At 43.6% G+C, this 26053-nt stretch overlaps 1 long non-coding RNA gene across 1 annotated transcript; it reads right to left on the minus strand.

The window, feature by feature from the left end:
• Positions 1-7391: 7391 nt before the first annotated feature.
• Positions 7392-13116, minus strand: LOC147030045 (uncharacterized). Its single transcript, XR_015056181.1, has 3 exons — positions 12580-13116; positions 9235-9409; positions 7392-8277 (listed from the first exon to the last, which is right to left on the minus strand). It is a non-coding gene; the product is annotated as an uncharacterized LOC147030045 (long non-coding RNA).
• Between the last annotated feature and the right edge of the window lie 12937 nt (positions 13117-26053).

Below are 26053 nucleotides of genomic sequence, written 5' to 3' on the forward strand. Positions count from 1 at the left end.
CCATCAAGCCTGTACAATGGTTGCCAACCGATGACAGTTTGTCTGTGCTCCATCCTTTTTTTATTAATGATGAGTGTCAAGCAAGGAAGCATCACGCACAATTTTTAAAGTCATTGATTGTAAATAATGTGTAATGACTCGGCTGGGTTTGAAACGCCAACCTCCTCGACTCAGAGCGGACGCTCCAACTTTAACGAATTACATCATCGAGTCCACAGAATATTAAATTTAATTATATTATGGACCTCTTTCAAATATATTATTGAACGTTATTTTTTTTAGTAATGTTCAATAATAAACAAACTGCATTTGATGAGTCGACTGAGAAAGTGTAATATCCCACCACACAATCTTGTCAACATCGACAAGTCATATGTTCGGTCTTCACTCGAATATGCTGCACCAGTATTGCATCCTGGACTAACAAAATGGCAAACTAAAGACCAAGAGATAATCAAAAAAAAGAGCCATGAGGATTGTTTTCGGTAACCAGTACAACTCCTTTTCAGATGCCCTCACAGTAACCGGAATGAACCACTTGAGAAAAGAAGAATAAACCGATGTTCTAAGTTTGCATCCTCCTGTGTGTGATCTCAGAGGTGCAGTAACTGGTTCCTGAAAAACGATGCCACTAATGCAATGCAGCTTCGTGGGACTCGCAAGGACAAAACCGACCAGTGCTGAACAGCAAGATATCAAAATAGCATGATTCCATTTGTTGTAAAGTGTTTCAATGAAGAAGAGGGTAATAGGCAGTGTGACCACTCCTCATTTTCATAAATGTCAAGGTGAGCCAATGAAAAAAAGCCAAGAATTCACAAGGTTTGGGAAAAGCGATGACAATAGAAAACCTATAGTAAACAAAGACACCAAGGCGAACAACGAATAGCCAAGATCTTGTGAAAAAAGCCAAGGAGTGGTGGTCACACTGGTAATAGGATCGACGAGGTTAAATCGGTTTAATGTTAGGTGACACAGTGGAATTATTTGTTGAGATATTTTTCACCTCCATGACTTTTGTGTACTATTTATCGGTGAATTTTAACTTGCTTTCTTCTTGTAATAATTTGATATTATTCTTCGGATTCAATATGAACTATTGATTGATTATAAGTTCACCCACACGAGTGTAAATTTATATTGAAATTGTATTCACCTTCCTTTGCTTTGATTTACAATAATAGACCATTTTATGTGGATAACGTTTTTGTACATTCCCATTTTTATGTTCTTTTTAAAACATATATATTTTATTTGGTGATTGATGAAATGTTTTATGTTGATATGAAATGTTGAATGTATAATACATTTGTAAATTGTCATACAATGCAGCAGAAGCTGCAAAGTGATAATAAAACTGAACTGAACTAAACTTGAGGTGACAATGATAAATGGAGGTTTTCCTTAAATTAAATGATCACCTTGCACTGCAACCTTTGCTCAAAGACTTTCGGTATAGGTTACTGTTATTAACGAAGTTGACATGGTTTGTTCAACTTTTTGATAATCATCAGGTCACATCTTAATGCACTGTTAAACAAACCGATTCCATGTTGTATTTCTACATTTAAAACGTATCTCGTTTGGTATCTTCTTCTGCTACATGTTGAGCTTTTCCTGCGAGCACAGCTTTTCAAATGCAGCGCAGGAAGCGGCCGATGGAAACAGGAGACTGCCGAATGCACAAACGGTTCACATTATATCATAGATAGCTAATATTATCATGAGTCTTTAATTGTGTTTATCATCAATTGATGTGGATTATGCTGAGACAAATGGGGATGTCGGACGGAGCACCTGACGTACCTGGTGAGAAACCTGTCCACTAAACAAGAAGCTACAGTCAGAACAGAGTTTGGGGAGACAGAATTGTTTGGAATTGGAAAAGGGGTTAGACATAGTGTAGTAGATAATAGAAAAATCGTGCAAATTATGATACAAGCATCAAATTTGGCATTTCTGTTCTGCAGGGCTTTCTGATCAAATCTGCCCGATTGGCCATTGAAAAATTTGGATTTTCAAATGGCCAATCGGACAGATTTGATTAGAATCCCCTGGAGAACAAATGTGCCAAATTTGATGCTTGTGTAATCATTTGCATGATTCCTCTCAAAAAATGCTGTTATCTGCCCCACTAACATTCTCTCCTGTTACTTGTTCAATCTGTATAATGAGTGCATCATGAGGAAATCAAACTTGAATGACAGAAGCTGGAGTCAGGATCGGAGGAAGACGAATCAACTATCTAAGGTATGCTGCTGATACCACTCTGTTGGCATAAAGCAAAGAGGAGTTGATGAAACTGCTGCAGACATTGAAGAAGGGAAGTGAAAAAGCTGAATCTTTATTTAAACCTAAAAAAAATACTAAAAATCTTATCAATTGAGAAGATCGATGTGGTCAGATTGGGAGACGATCATGTGGAGTGGAAAGTTTAATATTACTTGGTTCTAAGATTGAAGTTCATGGAGAATGTGGAGGAGAAATTAATGGCTGGTTCGCATCAGGGTGAACAGCAATGTCAGGATCGACAAAGATGTGGAAAGATAAAGATGTGGCAAAACAAACCAAGAGGAGGCTGGCGAATGATCTGGCATTTCCAGTTGCAATGTATGGATGGATGTGAATCATGGACAGTGAAGACAGAAATAAAGGAAGAAGATTGACAGTTTTGAAATGTGGTGTTGGAGACGAATGTTCAAAAAATTCCATGGACTGCAAGAAGAACAAATAAATCGGTGATTGAAGAAATTAGAAGGGCACTCGGTTGAGCACATACCTCTGCGAGGCTGAACAGTTTTCATTTTGGAGCAAACTATTCAGCTGGATATGCATCTGGATCTTCACCGAAGTCGAATCAATTTCTCCTTGTCACGTACCAAATCTGTCCACCAAGTTTCATCCGAATCTGTCCCTAACTTTTTGAGATATCCTGCTCACAGACAGACAGGGGTGAAAACCTAACCTCTGCCCACCTTCAGTGGTGGAGGAAATGAGACCACCATGTACATTAAAGCGCTGATGCTACAACAGAAACCGCCATACTTTGGACGCATCTTGTGTGCAGAAAATGAAAGTCTGGAGAAATTACTGTGTATGGTTGAGGAAAGAAGAGCCAGAGGCAGACCACATATTAATGTGCTGAATGCACGGGATAAAGTTTGCATCCAAGCTGTCTCTGTCAGAGCTTCGGGAAGCAGTGCAGGATAGGGATATTTGGAGAAATCTGATCATGAATGTCACCAGAAGTCGGCCACGACTTGACGGAATTGGATAACTGGAGATTAAATATTTATGACTGAGACAGCGGATCACCAAATGGAAAGTTGATGCAAACCAAAATATGCAGAAAAACCCCACCCACGTATGTGTATTACACACTCAATGAGGTGAACACACAATGCATTACCCAGATAACTTAGTTTTATCGTCAGATTCGATTCTGCTTCGAATGACACCGAATACAACAGATATATTTTACACTGAAAAAAATTGAAGGTTATGCCCATTTGGAATTTTTATGTTGTTGCCAAAACAAGTCCAGACAACTACTTTTAAGAAGTAAAGTTGGGCTATCAAAAATTATACAAGTTCGGAGAAAAGGGGCTTCAAAGTTCAGGTTCTCATATGGAATCCCATTCAACTTGTATTGATTGAAGATCTGGATCAGTCTTAAACATTTCATTGAAAATTTCCATTAATAACCAAAAACGTACTGACCTTGAAAAATTACTTTAGAACATATTAACTCAATTTGGCTCTGCACGTGGGATAGCCTGGTTTACTTCTCATTGCCACAAATATTAGCACTGGTTTCACTTAATTGTAATGTAAAAAGTCACGTGACTTACTGTGTGATCCTTTATGCAAGCTTTAGTGCAAAAGATGCAAACAATCATTTTATATTCAGAGACTTAACCAGGCCAGGCACCGATAGATTATTTTTCAAGTTCATTAGTTATCAAACTAAATCAAATTTTATAAGTGTCTGTTTGTTTGTTTGTGTTCGACTTCGATGGATTCCTGTACTTCTGGACGGAACAAGTTGAAAACTGGTGGTTGTACTTGTGGGTGTGGTGGGGTGCAAAGGAATGTTTTAGGTAATAAAATAATTTCATAGCCTCTGGCTTTCAAGGTGGGGGAGCAACTCAATTCTCGACGCAATGTGAATGTGTATCGTATAGCGCCGCTGCCGGTGTAGTGGGGCAACTTAGCTAAATATAGCATAACAATTGTGCATTTTGTGAGGAAAGCACCAAATTTGGCACACGAGTAGCCTATCATATTATGAACAGATTTGGATATTGGGCCATCTCAAAATTTTTGATGGCAGTGGAAAATGTCTGTCACAGCCATCAGCGGCTGAATTTGAGATGGCCCAATATCCAAATCTGTTCATAATATGTTAGGCTACTAGTGTGCCAAATTTAGTGCTTTCCTCACAAAATGCACAATTGTTATGCTAAGTTTCCCCACTAGTGTATGGACTGTGAAGGTATCATATAAAAGTTAAAATAAAACACATTCTCTGCATGAAAATCATCGACATCACAGAAGTGGGGAAGTTATCACACTATAAAATCATATGGTGTGTGTGTTTGTTTGACTTTGATGCACTGAACTACTGGACGGAATGAGTTTAAAACTTGTGGTTGTACTTGGAGGGGGGTGGGGGGGTGGTGTGAAGTGTTTGGGGGTTAAAAAAAAACCTGGGGGGTTCAGACTTAAACTTTCTCCATGCAAATGTGTATCATATAGCACCATCATGTGGAAGCCAGTATTACAATTCAGCCAGAGAAATAAAATTGGGAATCAACTAGAATGGGACTCGGTAGAGTGCATACCTCCGTCAGCCTGAGCAGTTTACATTTTCGATCCCACTGATAGGCCGGATCTGCATTTGGACCTAAGTCAAAAATCTAATCTGCTTGATCTTGTCACCTACCCAACTCATAACTAAGTTTTGTCATTACCTGCCCATAACTTTTTTGATATCAATTCGTTTTTGACTCCACCTCTCAATTATGAAGAATCACTTTAAAGGTTAAAAAGAAAAAAATCTCAATTCAAGGTCCGGATCTTCACAAAAATTGAATCAATTCGTCATTTTCACACACCCAACTCATCCACCAAGTTTCGTTCAAAAACCAAGTTTTGACCCTCAATAACTTTTTGAGATATCTTACCAAATATTGTTTTTGGCCCTATCTCTCAATGGTGAAGAATCACTTTAAAAACTAGAAGAGCATTCGGTAGAGTACGTATCTTTGGCCCGTAATGCCTGATCCACGAAAACATATCGGGCCGAATACATTTTTGAAATATCATGCTATACAGGACGAGATCGTTTTTGGCCCAATCTCTCAATGGTGAAGAATCACTTGAAAAATTAAATAATTCTCGTATCCAGATCCGGATTTGGATTTTCACCAAAATTGAGACAGTTCTTCGTTGTCACACACCCAACCTGTCCACCAAAGTTCATCCGAATTCATCCACAACTTTTTAAGATATCGTGCTATATATCATTTCAGCCCTCTGTCTCAATGGTGAAAAATCACTTTAAAATTATAGTAGCCGCATCCTGATCCAGTTCTCCACCAAAATCGAATCAATTCATCCTTGTCACACACCCAACCTGCCCACCAAATTTCATCTGGATCCGTTGACAACTTTTTCAGATATCCTGCACACAGACAGGCAGACAGACAGACAAACAGACAAACAAGATAAAGACGTCGTGCAAAACACGACACTTGCAAAATCCATAAAACAAATTTGACCTCAAAAATCATGGGTGGTTAAATTCAATGACCAAATATGCAAATCCTCTTCAAATTTCAAGTGAATCGGATGAAAACTGAGGATTTTAGAAATCTCACCTAAGTTGTCCTTTGGCCTTTGTTGACCTTTTGGTCGATGTTGATCGCAAAAATAATTGGCTAGTTGTAAATCGCGTGAAAATTAAGGAAATCTCACCTCAGTCGTTGACCTTTTGGCTGAGGTTAACCTTAAAAATAACTGATGGTTGAACTCAGTAAGCTAATATGAAAATCCTTTCCAAATTTCTCATCATACGGATGAAAATTGAGGATTTTAGAAATATGAAAATTTTGCTGACCTTTGGCCTTTGTTGACCTTTTGATCTTTTGACCTAAAAAAACAACAGGCTTCTTGCTTATGACAAACTCTACCATGTGGTAAAGTTTCATGAAGATCAGTTTCGAAGTGACCTGTAGGTGATAAAGACAGACAAACAAACAGACAGACAAGCCGGTAGGCGGCGATGGGTCGCCGAGCATGGAAACTATAAGATATAGAGCAAAATGGATGTCATATAGTGGATATGGAATCACCTTAAGATTATGCATATCAAATCTCATCCAGTTCCATCTACTGATAACTACTCGGTATCCATTTGAATGAAAAGTACCGAAAATGCGGTTTGAAATCGGAAATCCTCAAAGTTCGAGGGGTGCTGTGGGTGAACAAAGATCTAAATCGAAAATCCGGCTCGATCGTTTGTGCACAATGTATTCCCGACGATTAGTGTGAATTTTCATGACCATCCGACCATAACCCTAGGAGGAGTAGCATTTGGCGCGAAGGCACCTCCAGCTCTCGCATATTATCGATTTTTGCACTAATTGACCTTTGGCCCCTGACCTAATCGAAATCGGTCAATATGTCCTGAGGCAAAGTTGTAGTACTCATTGAGTACCATGAACCTGCAAAGTTTAATTCGTATCGATGCACTCACCTGGTCGCTAGGGGGCTTCAATTTTCGCCAATTTTAGCGCTTACCCTAATTGTAGGGGGCGCTGCAGGTAAAGTATTCCATATATCAATGGGTTAATCCTCGTTTCTCCTCGGAAGAACCGGACCTGGGGTCACCACTCACAATTAACTTCGTGGTGCGGAAGGTTGCTAAACAACCACGAACGCCAATCAGTTAACCACGAGTTCCAGTGTCCACCGTCCAATTTGCCGTTTAACTAGAGGTCACGTGGCTTCCTGAATAGGGAACGCACCCTCGGCGATGCACCAATCTTATCTTCATTAGATCTTAAGTAATGCGGCCGAGCGTTTACCGCTGGTGCACACCGACTATGACAGGTTAATTAGTTAGGGAATTATAATCTCTCAGTCTATCTAGGTTCAGACAATGCTGGACCAATGGAAGGAAAGGACAAGCACGGACAGGTTGAAACGTCAACAAGGAATTTATTATTCAGAAAAATGAATAAATGGAAGAAGATGATATTTCCTTGTAAATTAATTGCATAAATTCAAATCAATCAAATGTTCAGTTCACAAAATAATATCAAGCATAAAGAATTCAACAAGCATTTATAGAAAAATAGACAAAGAGCAGATACTTATCACTATGCCTTACTTAACAATTAAACACGAGACATGAGTCCCCAGCAGATCATTCAGGGGGGAAAGAAATCTGTTTTCTGCTTACCAAGGCAGAAGTCATCGTGCGTCCACTAAAATAAACCAAAATGTGTGAGTGTGCCTTGGTCCGCTGCCAGAACCCTGCCTCACCGTGCACCCACCCGCAAACAGGCTCGAACACCAATCGGCATCAAGTCGTCACTCCCAATAACAAGGAATGCCAAGAATCAGGTATCCCAAGAGCCAGGTACCGGGCAGAACCAGCAGGAATGGTCAGGAGCTGTCGCCAACCATCAGGAGCTATCAGGAGCTGTAACCAATCATCAGGAACTGTCCGGAGCTGTCACCAACCGTCAGGAGCTGCCAGAAGCTGTAAGGAGCTGTCACCAACCATCAGGAAAGTGGTCCTCCCATCCTTTTTTATAGGTGACCAGTGTGGGCAGAGCCTCAAGCAGACTTCAGCCAAATCCAGCTTGCCTATTGGCGCATTGCTGCATGTGACCTGCAACTGTCAATTCTCGCGATCGTTCTCTCCTCACCATCGAACGAGATGCAACTCCGAATTAACACATGACTGGCTTATGACACCTGGACGATCACCAGAAAGCAGCCATTTGCCAGAACAACCAAGCGAAAACATGAAGTGCTCATGAAGAAGAAGATGAATAAGAGCCAGTTCGCATCCATGGAGCTGCTGAACCAGGTGCCGATCCCGATGGAAGAAGGTGTGTGTCAAACGTCGATGAAAAACAGGTGGGTGTCAAACATCAATGGAAAAAGGTGGATGCCGAAGGTAAATGATCTGAGAACAGAGCCATGTTTGGCCGTCAGAATAAACTGTCCAGGAAAAGCTTGTGGTGTGTTCACTCAAGTGTCCTGCAAGTCCAAAGTGAAAATGATAACCAAAATTAAATGTGTAAATAAATCGTGTATTTCCAAGCCGGTGTGTCTTGATGGAAAGGGAATAGAACGAGTATCCGTTGGGCTGATGGCTATCTTATCACGAGCATGAACAGTGAATATCTCTCATGCAGAAATGAAAACTGACGTAAAATCATACGTCATGAACGTGTAGTAAAGAGGAAAAGGTTATCCCATAGGAAAGAAAGGGAATCTGTTCTATACCCTTCTGCCATGCATCAAAGAGTTAGAATCCCACCAGACAAGGGGATGGGTCTATTCTGAGCATGCATTTATGCAAATAACTGTGTGAGGACCTGGATGTTGTGTGCATTACTCAGATCTGATTCTGAAATCCACAACATTATGTTTATTCCAAACTAACTTCCATTTAGTACAGTCATCGTTGGGTTTGGGTTCTCGATCAGAGCGACGTACCTCCTCATCGTGTGTGTGTGTGTGTGTGTGTGTGTGTGTGTGTGTGTGTGTGTGTGTGTGTGTGTGTGTGTGTGTGTGTGTGTGTGTGTGTGTGTGTGTGTGTGTGTGTGTGTGTACATCACTACTTACATCAAACATGACCAGTGGTTCTTCACCTGTACTCATTTACAATTTAAACAAATGATTACAAGTTCAAAACAACTTCCAAATAAAGTTACAGATGTCAAAATAGAAGCACTACAGAATCAGGTATGGTTAAGATCAATCACATCACTGTGCTCAACCATATAGGCCATCCATTGCATATGTTTAAACCCATCTCACCACAGATAGTACAGGGTAATTACCACAGCAGAATGGGTTAAAATCAGCTTTGATCCTTCTAGGCACATGAACCTTTCACTTTAATGGTTTCAAGTGACACAAACCGATTCACTGGACTGGATTGTACTGGACACAATAAAGTGTTTCACCATAACAGCAGAAAGTCCTTACCTGCCGTTAGAGGTTTCGTAATCATAGTCTCGCAGGTTCGTTGGATGTCGTATGCAGATATAGACAAAAGGAGTAGTGTTCATACAGAAGCCTTCGGCCGTTTATTCTTTCCCCAAAAAGCTTCGAGAAAGTTCTTCAATTGCTTCGTAAAGCTCCGTGAAAGCTCCGAAAAGCTCTGAAATTTCCGCAAAACCGTCTAGGAATGATGTTGTTTTGTGACAACAATACTTCAGAAATGCATTACAGTTCCACTATAAATCAAATACAATGAATCAAACGAACAGGAAACAGACCTCAAATGGCGTCGAAATATGTTATTTAAATGGCACGAATATACGTGACGCGCAATGTATTTACATGAAAACGCGTACAAAAAATATTCCAATCTTTCTTACTTCATGAAGTCTTACAATTAGCTACATGGAGAGATATACTGACCACATTAATCCTCTTTAATGAGTAGCGCTTATATGTAGATAAAACGTAGCATGGGCCTGGTCACACCGATTTCCTCGTGGCTCGATATGAACCTCACAACACAGTATAAGCTTTACAACATGTAAGCTTCACATGTTAGCTTCACAGAGCGGTGTAAGCTTGCAGCATCTGTAAGCTTTACAGTGAGCCTAAGCTTTTGGTTTCCCAGAATGCATCTGCATCCGCTCCGAGCTGCATCCAGAAGATTAATGACATTGTAAATCTTTACTAACCAACAAATGCCATGACTGACATTAAAGTGATTCTAAAGGGGTTTTTAGGGTGATTCCAAAGGATTCTGAAAGGTTTTACATAAAGCGTAATTCTAAAGGTTTCTAAAGGATAATTCTAAAGGTTTCCAAAGTGTAATTCTGAATGATTCCAATGGGTAAATTCCAGAGGTTCCAAAGGGTAATTCGAAAGCTTTCTAAAGGGTAAATCAAAGGGGTTTTAAAGGGTGATTCCAAAGCGTTATAAAGGATTTTAAAGGATAATTCTAAAGGTTTCCAAAGGGTAATTCTGAATGATTCCAATGGGTAAATTCCAGATGGTTCTAAAGGGTAATTCTAAAGGATCTGAGATTCTAAAAGGTAATTGTAAAGGATTTGAAAAGTTGAATTCCAAAGGGTTCTAAAGGTTTCTAAAGGGTAATTCTAAAGGATCTGAGATTCTAAAAGGTAATTGTAAAGGATTTGAAAAGTTGAATTCCAAAGGGTTCTAAAGGTTTCAAAAGGGTAATTCTAAAGGATCTGAGATTCTAAAAGGTAATTGTAAAGGATTTGAAAAGTTGAATTTCAAAGGGTTCTAAAGGGTAATTCAAAGGGGTTTTAAAGGGTGATTCCAAAGCATTATAAAGGGGTTTAAAGGGTAATTATAAAGGGTTTTAAATGGTTTTTCTGAAGGGGTTTAAAGGGTAATTCTAAAGGGTTTTAAAAGGTAATTTTGAAGTTTTCTAAATGGTTTTAAAGGGTAATTCCAAAGGATTTTAAAGGGTAATTCTAAAGGGTTTTAAAGGGTAATTCTGAAGTTTTCTAAAGGGCTTTAAAGGGTAATTCTAAAGGGTTTTACATGGTGATTCTAAAGGATTTTAAAGGATAATTCTAAAAGCTTTTACAGGTCAGTTCTCAAGGGTTTAAAGAGTAATTCTGAAGGTTTCTAAAGTGTAATTCTGAGGGGTTTTAAAAGGTAATTTTAAAGGGTTTTAAAGGGTAATTCTAAAGGGTTTTGAAGGATAATTATTAAAGTTTCTAAAGCATAATTCTGAAGTGTAATTCTAAAGGATTCTAAAGGGTAAATTTCAAAGTGTCTAAAGGACAGTTCTGAAGGGGTTTCAAGGGTAATTTTAAAGGTTTTGAAGCAGTAATTCTGAAGGGTAATTCTAATGGTTTCTAAATTGTAAATTCTAAAGGGTTCCTAAATTGGTGGCTGTGGTGTAAAATTGTGGATGGAGTCAGGTGAACTGTCCAACCAATGGGTGGAACTCATGCAGTCAGATGCAAAACTCCTTTTATAGTGTACAAGGTGAATCAAAGCGAGCTTGGGAAGAGGTCGAGGATAGAAGATGTTCATGGAATACTGATAGATCGTTTCCCAATCCTCAGTTTTACTTACTTTTGTTTCCTGAAGCTTGTATTTTACAAGACATTAATCGAAGCAATAAGCATGCATGTGAAACATGAAAGCCATATATATATATATATATATATATATATATATATATATATATATATATATATATAGGTTTTCAGGTGTTAATCAGGGAGGGATGTGGAAGGGGACTTTTGAAAGAGGAGACCTTGAGGCCAGCACCCTTCCCAAATTGCCATTTCCCCATATAGTTTCATTACAATGTCTCATGAGGACTTTTGCTGATCTATAACAGCCACACTGGTCCCATAAGGTTCCTTGAGTTCTGTCTCTATTAAACAAATAAAATCATTAACTAGAGAGTTCATAAAACATGATACCCTGTGCAGTATTTAAATATAGATTTCAATTTAAATTAAATAATGGTTTTAAATTTCATTAAAAAAAAATTCTGGAAGTTTAGCGCTGCTGAATAAGTCTTAGACACCACCTAATTTAACATGGCCAAGCACTACCAAATAGAAGGGTTTTGAAAGTGCCAAAAAGGAGATTTGCATTCTGCAGTGTTCAAGTATATAATTCAATTTAAATAAAACAAAGATTGTAAAAGTCGAATAGATAAATTAATTCCGGAATTTCCACCATTTTTACTGCCATTGACACAGTGTTTATTACAACACCCCATCTAATATGTTACATTAGTTATTCATGTTTGTTGTACTTGTCCTTTATGACATCCTGAAAAAGAGCAAGTTTCCTGTTTGGAACGATTTCCAATTTTCTTTGACTGCTTGGCAGACAGAGCAAAAAATATTATCTCACTCCTCTCTGTGCATGTGCGATTGAATGTTGTGCATAACACAACAAATTCAGAGCCAAAGTACTACTAAACAGCAGGTTTTTCCAATTCATGTTTCGATTCGTGTTCAAAATATAACTTTAAAGAAGTTGTTCCTCGATCATAAACTGATGTTTGTCGAGAGACAGACAGACGGACATGAACCAATTGCTTAACCTTGCTTTTTGCTTCACGTGTGCGGGGTAATGCGTATTTTCACAAAAACTATCGCAAGAGCATTTTCATTATGACGTCATAGTATGTCTTGGTAACCATCACGTGATTGTGTTGCATGATGCTTCATGTTACCATTAGTTTCGTTATCCTTTTAAAACTATTTTAACTGAGCGGAGAGAATAACGTATACTCTCTATCGAAAACCTAAATCTGCATTTCTAAACTAGCGTCTTTTTTGAGAGAACGTTTAAACGATGTTGACCTACCCAGCGGTCTAGTGGAAACGGTACTTCGGGCCCTGGTGATTCCACAAACGGTGCCTGTTATTGATACCACAATCCATCAGGCACAGTTGCCTGGAGTCAGCAGGTCAGACAAGGACACTAGCGGTGATATCGATACTGCGACCCCTGCTTTTGTCTGCGTTCCCCCGAACAGGCCACCCAGGGCGGTCATGCTCTTGGAAAAGTTGTTTGGAAGAGGGAAGGAGGGCGGGGGATCAGTCGGTACAGGGAAATAGCCTGCGTGCCTGGCACGTGTCGAAAGCTGCCGCACAACCCTCTGGAGACCATCTCATTCTTCCCGAAAACAAAGTCTAACGGTGAAAAGCGGTTTCAGAGAAACCGCACAATGAAGTTTACTCGAACACAGCTCTGATCACAGGCACGTCCGTTCAACATGGGCTTGTCCAACAAAACTTGCAGGACTTGTCGCCGACAAGTGGTTCCTCTTACTCAATTTAACAAGAAAAAAGTCATGAAGGTTACATCGCTAACTAGATCCAATACACAGTGACAGATGGTTTGAAGCAAATGCAAGTCGATTATAATGATAGTAAGAAAGATAAATGCATGTTGTAGAGTTTAGGTTACTAAATGTGTAAATATGGTGGAAGTTTTGAGCCCTCCCTTCCCCTGTATGCTCCACACATGCCCCAACCCCCTTCCTCCTATCTCTCTCTAAACTTCTTTCCAAACTCTTTCCCCACTCCTCCCACACTTCCATTACCCCCCCTCCCCTTGTCTCTGTTGTACTTCCTCCTCTTTTTTCATTCCCCCCCCCTTTCTCTCCCTATTATGCTTCTGTTTTGTTTTTTTTAATTAACCTTTTTTCTCCTGCCATCCATCCTTCCTTTTTTGTTATGTCATCCACTCTTCCTTTCCACCATCATCCACAATTCCTTCCTTTAAAAATGAATCTCCTTTCTCTTTCCTGTCTTCCTTCTCTTTCCCCCCCCCCCCCAAAAAGTCAAATTTTCTCATTTTAGCCACATCCTCCATTACAGAAAGATGAGCCATAACGTGGCTGGGACTGAGTAGGTTGCTACCTCGAAGCTATGTCTGTGTTATTACTTCATGAGTCCCCCTCCAACTCAGCTTTGCAATGTTCATTAACAAGGCTCAAAGCCAATCTTTACAGGTGGTTGGACTAAATTTGACAACGACTTGCTTTTCTCATGGACAGCTTCATGTTGGATGAATGGTTTCTACCCAAGTCTGTGTAGGCAATGGAAAACATTTACATGACTTAGCACCACAAGGCAAGACCAGAAACATTGTTCACAAAGAGGCTTTTTGTTGTAGTTATTTCATTTTTAGTATGAGTGTTTGTGGACATATGTGTTATGCTATGTTTTTAGGAAAATACAAGTTTTGAAATAAATATGTTTTTGTCCTTATTTCCTTTTCGTTGTCCATTCCCAATTTTTTTTCACCCGAGCGATGCCGGGTACCCCTGCTAGTCGTCTACAGAAGGTGACGGAAAAAGCAGACAGCCGTGAAATGGCAGTGCAAATGAGTGGGCGAGTGAAACTAACAAGACAATTAAACGATTTCAAATTATCTTTGCAAAGGTCTTCACAGACAAAATCTATGCAATCAGTGACAAGATTATCCCCAGGGAACCTGCTTGGTGGAAATAGTGCAGAGATCTCCTGGGTATATGGATGGACTCAAAATGCATGTGACTTCCACTGGCAGGTCTAAGGACTTGAAGATAACATCTGTGATTTCACGACAAAAAAGGAGTTGGGATTTTGTGGGTGGTTGTGGTGGGGTTGGGGGGGGAGGAGGAAAGGCCTTGTGAAAGTGTTAGAGTAGCAGGAAAGTTTTGGGAGTGAGTGGGAGAGATATGGAGGAGGGCACGAGAGACAGGTTGAAAGAAGAGGGGGTGGAAACCGAGCAGCGAATGACCTTTTCTGAAAGTCGTACAGAGACAGAAGGGGGTGTTATAGACAGAGATTTTGCAGTTTAATAGGATAAGCAGTTCAATCTCAGTAGATAGAAGCATGTGAGCTGAAGAAAAGGATATAAAAAGCAAAGCTGTCATGTGTAGTCTGGGTCTCTTCCAAAGCCATTTGCTTGTTTGTATCTCTGTGTAACCTGCGTCAGTCGGTGTCTGTGCCAGCACAGCGCCATGCCACCCGCGCCCTTCTCATTGTAACATGGCACTGAGCAGGGAGCAGGGCTGGATGGGGGTAATCCGAATGCCGACAGGCTCCGGGCGCAACCCGATGCCTGGCTTTGGATGAACAGGAGGTCTCCTGGGGGAGTAGAGATTCGAGGGTCAGTCACGCCGACAGCCTTTTCTCCTTGGCAAATGGAAGGCCAGGGAGCTGTGGGGATCGTGGTAGAGATGTCCTTATAGGGAAACACCATGTTTACTGCTAGCTCTGTGCCTCTTGCTGCATTCCCAGTGTATACTCACCTGAAGCACCCTCACTGTTTTTCTTTGTATTGACCATTTTGTCCCGATGATAGACATTAAGTCGGAAACATCACTGACCAAGACTAATGTTGATGAAAACTATTGCAAATGCACGTGTCCAATGTGTACTGGCCTTTTGGGGTAGTTGCCCTGCAGAGATGTAGTAGAGACTTTCCCCATAAAAATTCTTCACTCACTTAGACCAACCAAAAGCCATCAAATCACACTGTTCAAAAGTCAGTGATGTCCAGAGAAATCCCACCAGCCTGTTTGTTTATTAACTATTAATTTTTGTTTTTGTTGTACACCGCTCTTTCCCAATTCCATACCCAGGCGATGCATGACGTCATCGCGAGGCGCCGAAGGGAGTACCCGGTTTTTACTCCGTTTGTTTGTTTTCTTATTTGTCCGGCGATATCTCAGCCATCCTTTGAGCGAGGAAGGTGAAATTTGGGGACAAAAGTGGCAAAATCAATATTATCATTGTTATTTTTTTAATTAAGAAATTAATTGTTTAATTTTTCAATTGGATACTTAATTTTCAAAAAGTCACAGATTCAGATGAAACATTGGTGGTTGAGGTATGCAATGAGTCAATTGATGAAGAAATTAATTATTTACTGTTACTTATTAATTTTTTTTACTTAAATTATGCAAATAATTAATTAATCCATCAATTATATTGTACACTGCTCCCTCCCAAGTCCGTCCCTATGTGCTGCAAGGCGTCATCGCCGGGCACCGAAGACACCCCGGCGATGTTGCACGCTGCAGGATTTGTTATTTATTTATTTGGCATGGGGGCGGTGTGCTTTGAATGTACCTGCACTTGTTATTGTTTTGTTTTATTATTAATTATTAAAAAGTTACCAAAACTATTATTATTAAAATTGTTGTTTTTTATTAATGATTAATTTCATTAAATGGGCTTCCAAAGCCAGTTGCTGACTGGGCATCCTACGCCGTGCAAAGTCCTTCCTTGGCACACTTGAACTGCCATCCACCGACAAAGCCTTCATCTGTAGCTTGATGGATGGAGTATTGCTCTCCCCTATGGGCTGGCTCCCCTGCCTCACACTTTGCTCAGCTCGATGCCATGAAAACCAAGGCCTTCAAGATTATTGGAATCTCCTGCAATGAAGCCGAGTATATGGGCCTATCACTTTGCCATTGCAGACAGGTCAGTCTCTCTGTCTTCTACTATGTCCTTTCTGGTCTTGAACCGTCTGCTCTTTCCGTGCTTTGTCCCCACCAAGTTTCTGCAGGATGCACGTGGTCCACCAGCAACCTCCTTCTGGTGAAACTACTTAAGTCCAGGATCACTGCTCACCTCCACTCATTCGTTCCTCTTGTTTTTTTCTCCTGCCTGTGGGACCAACTTCCACATTCATTTCAATCTCATTCTTCACTCCAGGTTTTCAAGACAGCTGCTCACCAACATGTCAAATTATGCCATATCTAAAACCATGATATTTTCTACCCCTATTGACCCTTCCCCAACCCACCACTTTCCAAGTTTCCGGTTTTCCTTTCCTAAGAGTTTGCTTCTGTATCCATCTTGTTCATCCCATGTCTTCACCTATCTTTCATTATTCCCCACATCTCTAATTTCTCCAAGTCTCCCTCTATTTTGTTGCTCAACCCTGCTGTTGGTGTGTTCCGCCCTCTCTTTCTACTGCTTCTTTCATTCTGTTATGTCCTGCTCTGTTCTCTGTTATAGCTCCTCCACAAGCCAAAACTGTGAGCATGTGTGTGAAAAAAGGTGAGGACGTGCCCACAAAGAATGCCAAGAGATTAACTTGAGTTCTGGAAGCTTCATTACATTCTATGCCCACGGGATGACCCCATACACAAGAACTGGGTAACGCCTTCACGACAAATCCACCCATTCAACCTGGAGTACAAGCAGATAATATATAATGTTACCAAGATGTTACAAGTAGTTGCTCACCTGATGTTGCATTGTTACCTTTACAGTGATTAAAATGTCCCTTACTCTTACAGTAACAATGTTTCACTTTTACAATGAATACCTATTCCAATTACTTTACAGCAATATGCCAGTCAACTAATATTTCAGTTTGATTTACCTCCCTAAGTGTATCGTATTTATATCATGTTATATAATATAACATAGGTACAGTGAAGCTGTTATGATGAAGTTAACCAGGGGAATAACCAATCTCATTTGTGATAAATTAGAACAATAGAAGTAATGCAATTACCCCGAACAATACATGTATGTATAAGTGCTGAAAATACACTTACCAATTGGTTGATTACCATTAATGAATAAGTCGTTAACTCGTAATTATTATTCTGTAGCTATTTTCCGAGCAGCTTACCCCTATCTGCTACCTTTGGAGATGCTCCTGGAACACGATGGTCACCGATCCAAGCACTGAGCCTGCACACATGTACGTGTTGCTCAGAGATGAACACACTGACCACATGAAAGAGAGAACTCAAACTTACAATGTATTGTTACGGAAATGGCCCTTATTGGACTAATAAATATAGGATTAGCTCAGTTCCCTCATTAAATGCATGTATGGCTAGGTTGTGTGGTAAAAGGGATGTAAGAGGTGTGTCGGGAGGTGTAAGAAACTGTTTTTATGTTCGTACAGTGGTGGTTGTGCTGTATCACGTGGTTGGGTTTTCATATATCATGACTCGCCCGCTAGGGGTGGCAGAAATGTACATCCGAGCGCGCAATAAAGCGGAAATTACTGCTAACGCTCTCACTCTCCATGTTCCGCTGCACCTCGGACACCACAGTTGGCTGACGAGGATGGTTGGTAGACGAGTCACGGCGCACGGACAGGTGCCCGTTTTTGGCGGAGACGACTTCGAATTGTTTTCGGAACAATTGGGGTGCTATTTCCACGTGAATGATGTGGTCGACGAGAGCAAGCAAAAGTCGATCTTGCTCGCCTCGCTGTCGACAGAACATTATCGACTACCGAGTGATTTGGTGGCGCCGGACAAGCCTAGTGGGGATACGCTGTCGTTTCAGGACATTGTGCAGAAGATGAAAGCACACATGGTGCCGGAGAAGTCTTTACAGCTGGCTCGATACCAGTTCGATCACCTCGCGAAAGGTACGGGGGAGCGCGTCACGGATTTCGTCACGCGAGTGAAGCATTCTTACGTGGCCTGCAGGTTCACGGCGGGGGAGCGTCCAGCTCGGCTCAGAGATAGTTATATTTCCGGGTTACAACATGCAAAAATGGTTTCGGCGATTCTACGGCTGAAGGGTGAAGCCATTACATTCAACTCGGCAGTCAACACTGCTACAGCTGTCGAGCAGACTCTCGGAGATGTTCGGGCCATCACCGGCCACAGCATGCCAGATGGCCTGGGGGTCCACGCGGTGTCGCGAGCGCCCCAGGACGCACGCGCGACCTTCGGTGCGGGCCGGTGCCAGACGTCGCCGCACGGCCACACGAGCGGTGAGGTGGTCCCGCGGACGTGTTTGGGATGTGGAGGTCGACACCTGCGGTGTGTATGCCCATATAAAGACACCGTGTGTTTACATTGTCGCAAGGTGGGTCATCTGAAGCGTGTGTGCCGAGGGGCGTTGGCCACCGTTAAGGTCATGGACGGCGATGTGCGAGGCGACCCGGGGCGGAACCTGCAGCCGATGATGAGCCTGTTTTCAATTGGTCCTGTGGCGGCGAACCCGATGATGGTGGAAATCGAAGTGAACAAAACACCGATCATGTTTCAGGTTGATACGGGAGCGGCTGTGTCGATCATCGGCGAACAGACCACGCGTAGACTCGACGGCCTGAAGCTTATCAGGTCAAACCTCACGCTGTACACGTACACCCGTGAGAAGATAACGCCAGTCGGGATGGCAGACGTGTCTGTAGTCTACCAAGGCCAGGTCGCCGCGCTTCGGGTGTACGTTGTGCAGGGGAGGGGACCGTCTCTCCTCGGCCGAGATTGGTTGGCCCGCATCAGGCTAGACTGGGCCGCAGTTCACCTTGTGCAACCCGTGCCGAGCCGGTGGGAGGATCAGTTGGAGAAGATTCTTCAAAGACATCAAGGTTTCTTTTGCGACGACCTTGGGAAACTCAAGGGCGTGCAGGCAAAGCTCTTCCTGAAGGAGGGGGTGGTTCCTCGTTTTTGTAAACCACAACCAGTGCCGTATGCCTTGCGGGACAAGGTCAAAGGTGAACTGGATAGGCTGGAGGCCTGTGGAGTGATCGAACGGGTGTCCTACCCAGATTGGGCCACCCCGGTCGTCACGGTGCTGAAAAGGAATGGAGACGTCCGATTATGCGGGGACTTCAAGTCCACGGTTAACCCGGGGCTCAGCGTGGAGCAGTATCCACTGCCGTCAATCGATGAGATATATGCACGGCTGGCAGTCAACACTTCACGAAGCTTGATCTGCGTGATGCATATTTTCAACTGGCGATGGATCCCGGGAGTAGCCACCTTTTGACAATCAACACGTGGCAAGGACTCTATCGATATACCCGGCTCTGTTTTGGGATTGCTTCGGCCCCGGCCTTGTGGCAGAAAGCCATGGATCAGGTTTGCATTGGCCTGCCCACTCAAACCGACCTGGACGATGTGCTCATTGCGGGGAAAACGGCGGATGAGCACCTGGCGAACATTTCCCAAATGCTGACGAAGCGAGAAGCGTGCGGCCTGCGCTTGAACAGGGACAAGTGCGTGTTCTTCAAGCAGCGCTTGGAATACCTCGGGCACATCATCACGCCGGAGAGGCTGTTGAAAGGTCCTCGGAAGGTGGAGGCAATTCAGCATATCCCACCGCCTCGCGACAAGACGCAGCTGCGCTCATTCATTGGTATGGCACAGTATTACCAAAGATTCGTGCGCGGGCTCAGCTCGCAGCTTGTGCCGTTAACGCGGTTGCTCAGGAAGGACGAGCGCTGGGCCTGGGGGCATGCACACCAGGCGTCGTTCGACCGCGTCAAGCGGCTGCTCACAGAGGATACGGTCCTCGTGCACTACGAGCCTGCGCGTCCGCTCTTATTGGCATGCGACAGCTCTGCCTACGGCATCGGGGCAGTGCTCTCCCACAGGATGGACGATGGTTCCGAGCGGCTTGTTTGTTTTGCATCCCGGATCCTGTCCACAGCAGAGTGGGAATATGCCCAGATCGAGCGCGAGGCTCTCAGCCTCGTCTGGGGTGTGCGGAGGTTTCATCAATACCTGCTGGGGCGGCATTTCGCTTTGCAGATGGATCACAAACCACTTCAATTCATCCTGAGACCCGAACGCGGGGTACCAGTGGTGGCGGCCACGCGAATACAGCGGTGGTGTCTATTTCTTGCTGCTTACAGCTACGATATTCAGTTCCGAAGCACCGAAAAGCATGCTAATTGCGACGGGCTCTCGCGCTTGCCTTGTGCGGAGGGTCCAGCTTCGTCTGAATCGGCCGACCGGGTTGATGTGTTTGCACCGAGCCAGGTCCAAAGCGGGCCGATCACGGCCAAACAGGTCACGGTGGAATCGGCTCATGATCCAGTGCTCGCCCATGTCGTTCAGGTGATTTCTACGGGGGATTGGAGCAATCTACCTTCAACACCGGCATTTCAGCCTTTCGCGTCGTGTGCATCGGAGCTGTCGTTGGTCCAACGGTGCATTATGTGGGGAATGAGAGCGGTGATTCCACCGAAGTTCAGGCAGCAGTGTTTGGAAGAACTACATGTCAGTCACCTTCGCGTAATGAAGACCAAGAGTCTTGCTCGTAGCCTGTTGTGGTGGCCGGGGTTGGACAAAGACATTGAGCAGATGGTTAAGCATTGCACCACGTGTCAAACAGATGCTGATAACCTGCGTTGAGCTTCGGGACTATGGCCGACCCCAGACGGGGCTGGCAGAGGGTCCATGTGGATTTTCCGGGCCGGTTAATGGCAAAATGTTTTTGATTGTGACCGATGCGTTCTCTAAATGGCCGGATGTTGTAGTAATGCAGCATACATCGGCAAACATTACGGTCAAAAAACTGCGGACAATCTTTGCTAATAAAGGGATATCCGAGATTCTGGTATCTGATAACGGTCCGCAGTTCATCGCAGGCACATTTGTTGAGTTTATGCGTCAAAATGGTATTCGACATCTAAGGTCTGCACCGTATCATCCTGCGACGAACGGGCAGGTGGAATCATTTGTTAAAATGTTGAAACTGGCTTTGCAAATGGGGGGGGGGGGTGTTGCACCTGTGCAGACTGTGGTCGATATCTTTTTGCTCCAATACAGGAACGCTATTCATCCTGCCACGGGCGATTTTCCTGCCATTCATCTCTATGGCCGGGCATTGCGGTCCAGACTGGATTTGCTGCGACCTGGAGGGTCGGTGAGTGGGACGGTGTTGCGTCCGACGCTGCTGCGCGGTTTCGATGTGGGACAGCGGGTAATGGTGCGTGATTATTTCCACGGTTCCAAATGGGTACCGGCTGTGGTCTCTGTGGTACTGGGCCTGGCGAATTGCATGGTGCGGACTGATGGTGGGGAGGTGTGGAAGCGGCACGTGGACCAAATGCATGATCGCTGTTCAGTGTCACCCCCCCCCCCCCCGTGCCGAGCGACGTGCGGCCCCCACCTGTGATGTCGCCATGGCCAGACGTTGTATCGCCAAGGCCAGATGTGCCGACGCCCGCGAGGTGTTCACCTGATGCAGTCCTGCCCGAGGACGACGAGCAAGCTTGTCGGCCGGGGGCGGTTGTTGTTGCGGATGGGGAAAGTCCGGCGAGGGTGTCACCTCGACCTAGCCGGGAGGCGTCTGAGCCTGGGCTGTCTGGCGGCGCTGCCCGCCCAAGGCGGGTCAGGAAACTTGGAGGATTTTGAATGTTGATTGGTTTTGTTTGGTCATTTTATAATTGTCATTTCATCATTGGAATTGTCATTTTACGAGGGGAGGAGTGTGCTGTATCACGTGATTGGGTTTTCGTATATCATGACTCGCCCACTCGGGGTGGCAGGAATGTACATCAGAGCAATAAAGCGGAGTTACTGCTAACGCTCTCACTCCCCAAGTTCCGCTGCACCTCGGACATTACAGTGGTGAAACTAGAGGGGGAGCACTTGGTAGAGTGCAAAACCTCCGCCGCCAATACTGCTCGGTCACTCAAGTGAACCTGATATCCTATTCATTCAATTTGACGTCAACAGTGCTCACAGACTTATAGTTTGCAACTTTCCCTTTTACTTTTACAAACTCAATTCATTCGTCATAACTAGATTCCTTGAGACAGAAATTGATTTTACGTGGGTATATCCACCTGAAGTCCCAAAATCAGCCGCAATTATAATTTTGGCATGTTTTTTGTTGGAAATCACTTATAACATGTAGAAATGCAAAAAAAAAAAAATCGAAATTTTATTGAAAAAAAAGTTGCAATTTTTTTTTTCTCTAACAATTTTTTTTTGGGGGGGGTTGGAAATCACTTGGCGATCGAGTGCAGCCTGTGGCTGCTGGTTGCATCATTGTTTGGGACGCGGCTTTTTGCCACTGATGCAGTGTCCCCTTACCAGTACACTGGTACTCATTTAGCCGACCTTGGAAGGATGGCAGGCTGAGTCAACCCCCTGGTGTATTAATTCAGTGGCCCAACAGGGGCTTGAACTCAGGACCTCTAGGATCCCAAGCCACCACCCTAATCACTAAGCCAACACCAGGCTTGGAAATCGCTTAAAACATGTAGAAATGCAAAAAAAAAATTCATTATTTTTTCAAAATGGCCGCCATAGCGCCCATATTGGATTTTGGACCAAGTCCAAAATCTAATGGCATGATCCTTGGACCATTCCTAATCCCCCCACCAAGTTTCGTCGAAATCCGTCCAGGAGTTTTTCCGTAATACTGTTTACAAACAAACAAACAGAAAAGGATGAAAACAGTAACCTCCGATCTTCAATGGCGGAGGTTCACAAGGGACCCTCTTCTTCTCCCCTCTCCGGACAATAGGCCCCGCCCAGTCGGCTGGGAGGGTGTGGCCAAGAGGGAGGAAGTGACGTAAGGGGAGGAGTTTGTCGGCTTCGCCGAGAGAAGGCGTCGTCGTGTGTCGAAGCGAGCAAAACGAGAGAGAAACGAAGGGGAGAAAGAGGATTGTGTGTGGAAAACAGTCGGGTTTTCGAGGCGTGCTCGGAGTGGCTTCGAAGCGAGAGAAACGAAGGCTTCGTGAAAAGGGTTGAGTGTGTGGAGAACGGTCGCTGAGGAAGGCGTGCTCGTGTGTCGAGGGTGTAAAGAGGTTCGGTGTGTGGAAACAGTCGCTCTCGAGGCGCGACGTGTTTTGGAGGTGAGCGAACGAAGGAGGGACAGTGTGGAATCTGCCGGCACAAAAACGGCAGTCGGCTTTGAGAGGTCGTCGAGTCGACGATCGACCCGTGTGCGGAGGTGATCGACAGGTTCGGCCTGCGTCTGGCCGCGGAGCCTCCGTACTTACCTCACGGCTCGACACGTTTGTCGATCCGCCCGCGGAGCTCGGCACCTCGACTTGGGCCTTGTCTGGTGAACGGGCCAGGCCTGGATTTGTATGCTGGGCCGTGAGAGAGATCAGCTGAGGCCCATCGTCGACTCTACGCGGGGTCAGAGTGCGCGGAGACCGCGTGCGGTGCGAAAGGGGCAAAGGGAGGACGAGCTCCATTTCGCCACGCGGTGCATTCGAGCTGGGAGTTCGAATCCGTGGACATCCGCTTGTTACGAGCGACATTCGTGCTTCTTGACGCTTCCTCTCGTCCATGAGACATCACCAAGTACTCTGTCTTGTCTTGCATGCATGCTGTCTGTCTATCTGTCTTTGTCTGCACGTTGTTTCAGGCATATTTCGGTAGCGACCCCCTCGAAACCTGTAGACCGTGGTTCCCTAGTTAAGAACGGGTTGAGAATTGTTAATAAAACCATTGTTTTGAATTTTGCTTGTGTTGTGATCCCCAATGTTCCCCAATAAATCTGGTTAATTCGTATGAAGTTGCCGCTATGGATTAATTTGTGTCGCGTCGAGGAACGATCCGTTTGATTGGCAGATAATAAAAACAAAATGGTTACAGACTGGCAGAAAACGCTCGGCATCTGACACAACCAGTCTGTAACCAGGGGTTTTATTCCCCCAACTGGCAAGGTACAAGGATTACGTTGGTATCGCGATTGTAGGCGCGTGACCCGAGGCCTGAGCTGAGCCGGCCGGCGTTATAAACCCCGGAAATGGTGGTGGTGAGGGTGGCGCCAAGGACCGGGTGAGAATCCTGCCACCCCGGATCCGCAACAGTATGTTCGACTGGAGGAATCCTTTAAAATGTACCGAAATTAACGAGTCTTGTGTTGGATACAAAATTTTAAAACTTACTCATTCACTTTACATATTTACATAAACTTGAATCTAACCCTGATGTGACAAACTAACAATGTTGCTCACATGCAAAGTCAAAGCCTTAAAGAGAGGAAATGGCAGACAAAGAACAAAAACAAGCCGGTAGGTGACATGGGTGGTCGCTACATAATTGCACACAAGTAATACATTTTTTGACGGATCGGGCTAAAAAAATTTGACAGAGGTTGATTATAGTGCGCATAAAAGCACGTAAGCCGATTTTGATTTTCGAAAAAAAAAATCTACACAAATATTTTTCGGATTTAAAAAAAAATTCAGTCCCGTTGCTAAGCAACAGTCGTGTCCATAGCAACGGTGCTCAAAAGCATACAACTAGATCCGGGTATAAACCTACCAGTCAAGTTTCATCAAAATCGGTTGACTCCTCTGGCCTCCAAAGCTGTCCATTACATACAAACAAACAGACAGATGGAAAACCTGAGAATAACGGTAGTCTAGCAACCACCCAATTAGTGTTTAGGGGTGTTGTTATCTTTGTCGGTGGTCTTGGGGGGGAGGAGGAGGGGGACACAATTTCTCGATGTAAATGTGTATCATGTGGCGCCGCCTCCAGGTGAGGGAGAGTATTACAAGTCTTCACCATTTACAATACAGTCTTCCTATCCCTACGTTTTTTTCAGTGCAGTGAAGCGTTTTGAAATATAACCAGTGGGTACTGAATGTTATTGCTTTTGGCACGTAACCTGAATTTTTTTTTAAATTTTGGCCGGTACAGAGCTGCCAGTTACCTATACACTGCCCAAATAAAGGTACGAGCGAAAAAGTTAAAATGGACGCATGTTTATTCGTTTCAGTGTAAACGAGAATGCCAGTTTGCACCATGCGATGAGAGTATCACCTAATCATTTCCTTCACTTCCTCTTCATTTTCACCTTCTTCAACGTTTTCTCTCCACACTCGCACTCTGACCTGACAATAGAGCAACAAGACATGAACAAAATGCTGAGATATTTTGAGCATCAAGCATGTCCAACTGTCAAATAAATCAGAAGGTTCTATGTGGAACGTAGAAAGCAATTGTTGTCGTTAAAGGCTGATGTTCCCATGGCCATTGTGACAGTAAGCGTGTTGCTATGACGCAGATGGATTGTGATATGGTGTGAAATGTTACTTTTAGAATGCACCTCCAAGATGGCTGGAGATGGTTATATGGAAAAAATTATTTTAGAAACTGCTTATTACATGTGTAAGGACTTACCACGGTTAACAATGAAATTTCGTGGGGGGAAATGAAGGTTGTCATTGTTTCCAGAACCTTCCAGTAATTACCTCCATCACCGAAGGTGTTTGTTTGTTTGTCTGTCTGTCTATCTGTCTGTCTTTGAGCAGAATATCTCAAAAAGTTATTGACCGATTCGGACGAAACTTCGTGGACAGGTTGGCTGTGTGACAATGACAAATTGATTCGATTTTGGTAAAAATCCAGATCTAGAAACGAGATTTTGTTTTTCATTGTTAAAGTGATTCTTCACCATTGACAGATGGAGCAAAACAATATATAGCATGATATGTCAAAACGTTGTCGACGGGTGATGACAAAACTTGGTGGACGAGTTGGGTCGGTGACAAGAACAAGCCGATTAGATTTTGGTTCAGGTCCAAATCCAGACCCAGCCAATCAGTGCAATACAAAATGTCAACTGTTCAGCCTGGCAGACGGATG

This window comes from Eptatretus burgeri, chromosome 3, assembly GCF_056783735.1.
Source record: "Eptatretus burgeri isolate ZD-2024b chromosome 3, Ebu_testis_v1, whole genome shotgun sequence".
Lineage (NCBI taxonomy): Eukaryota > Metazoa > Chordata > Myxini > Myxiniformes > Myxinidae > Eptatretus > Eptatretus burgeri.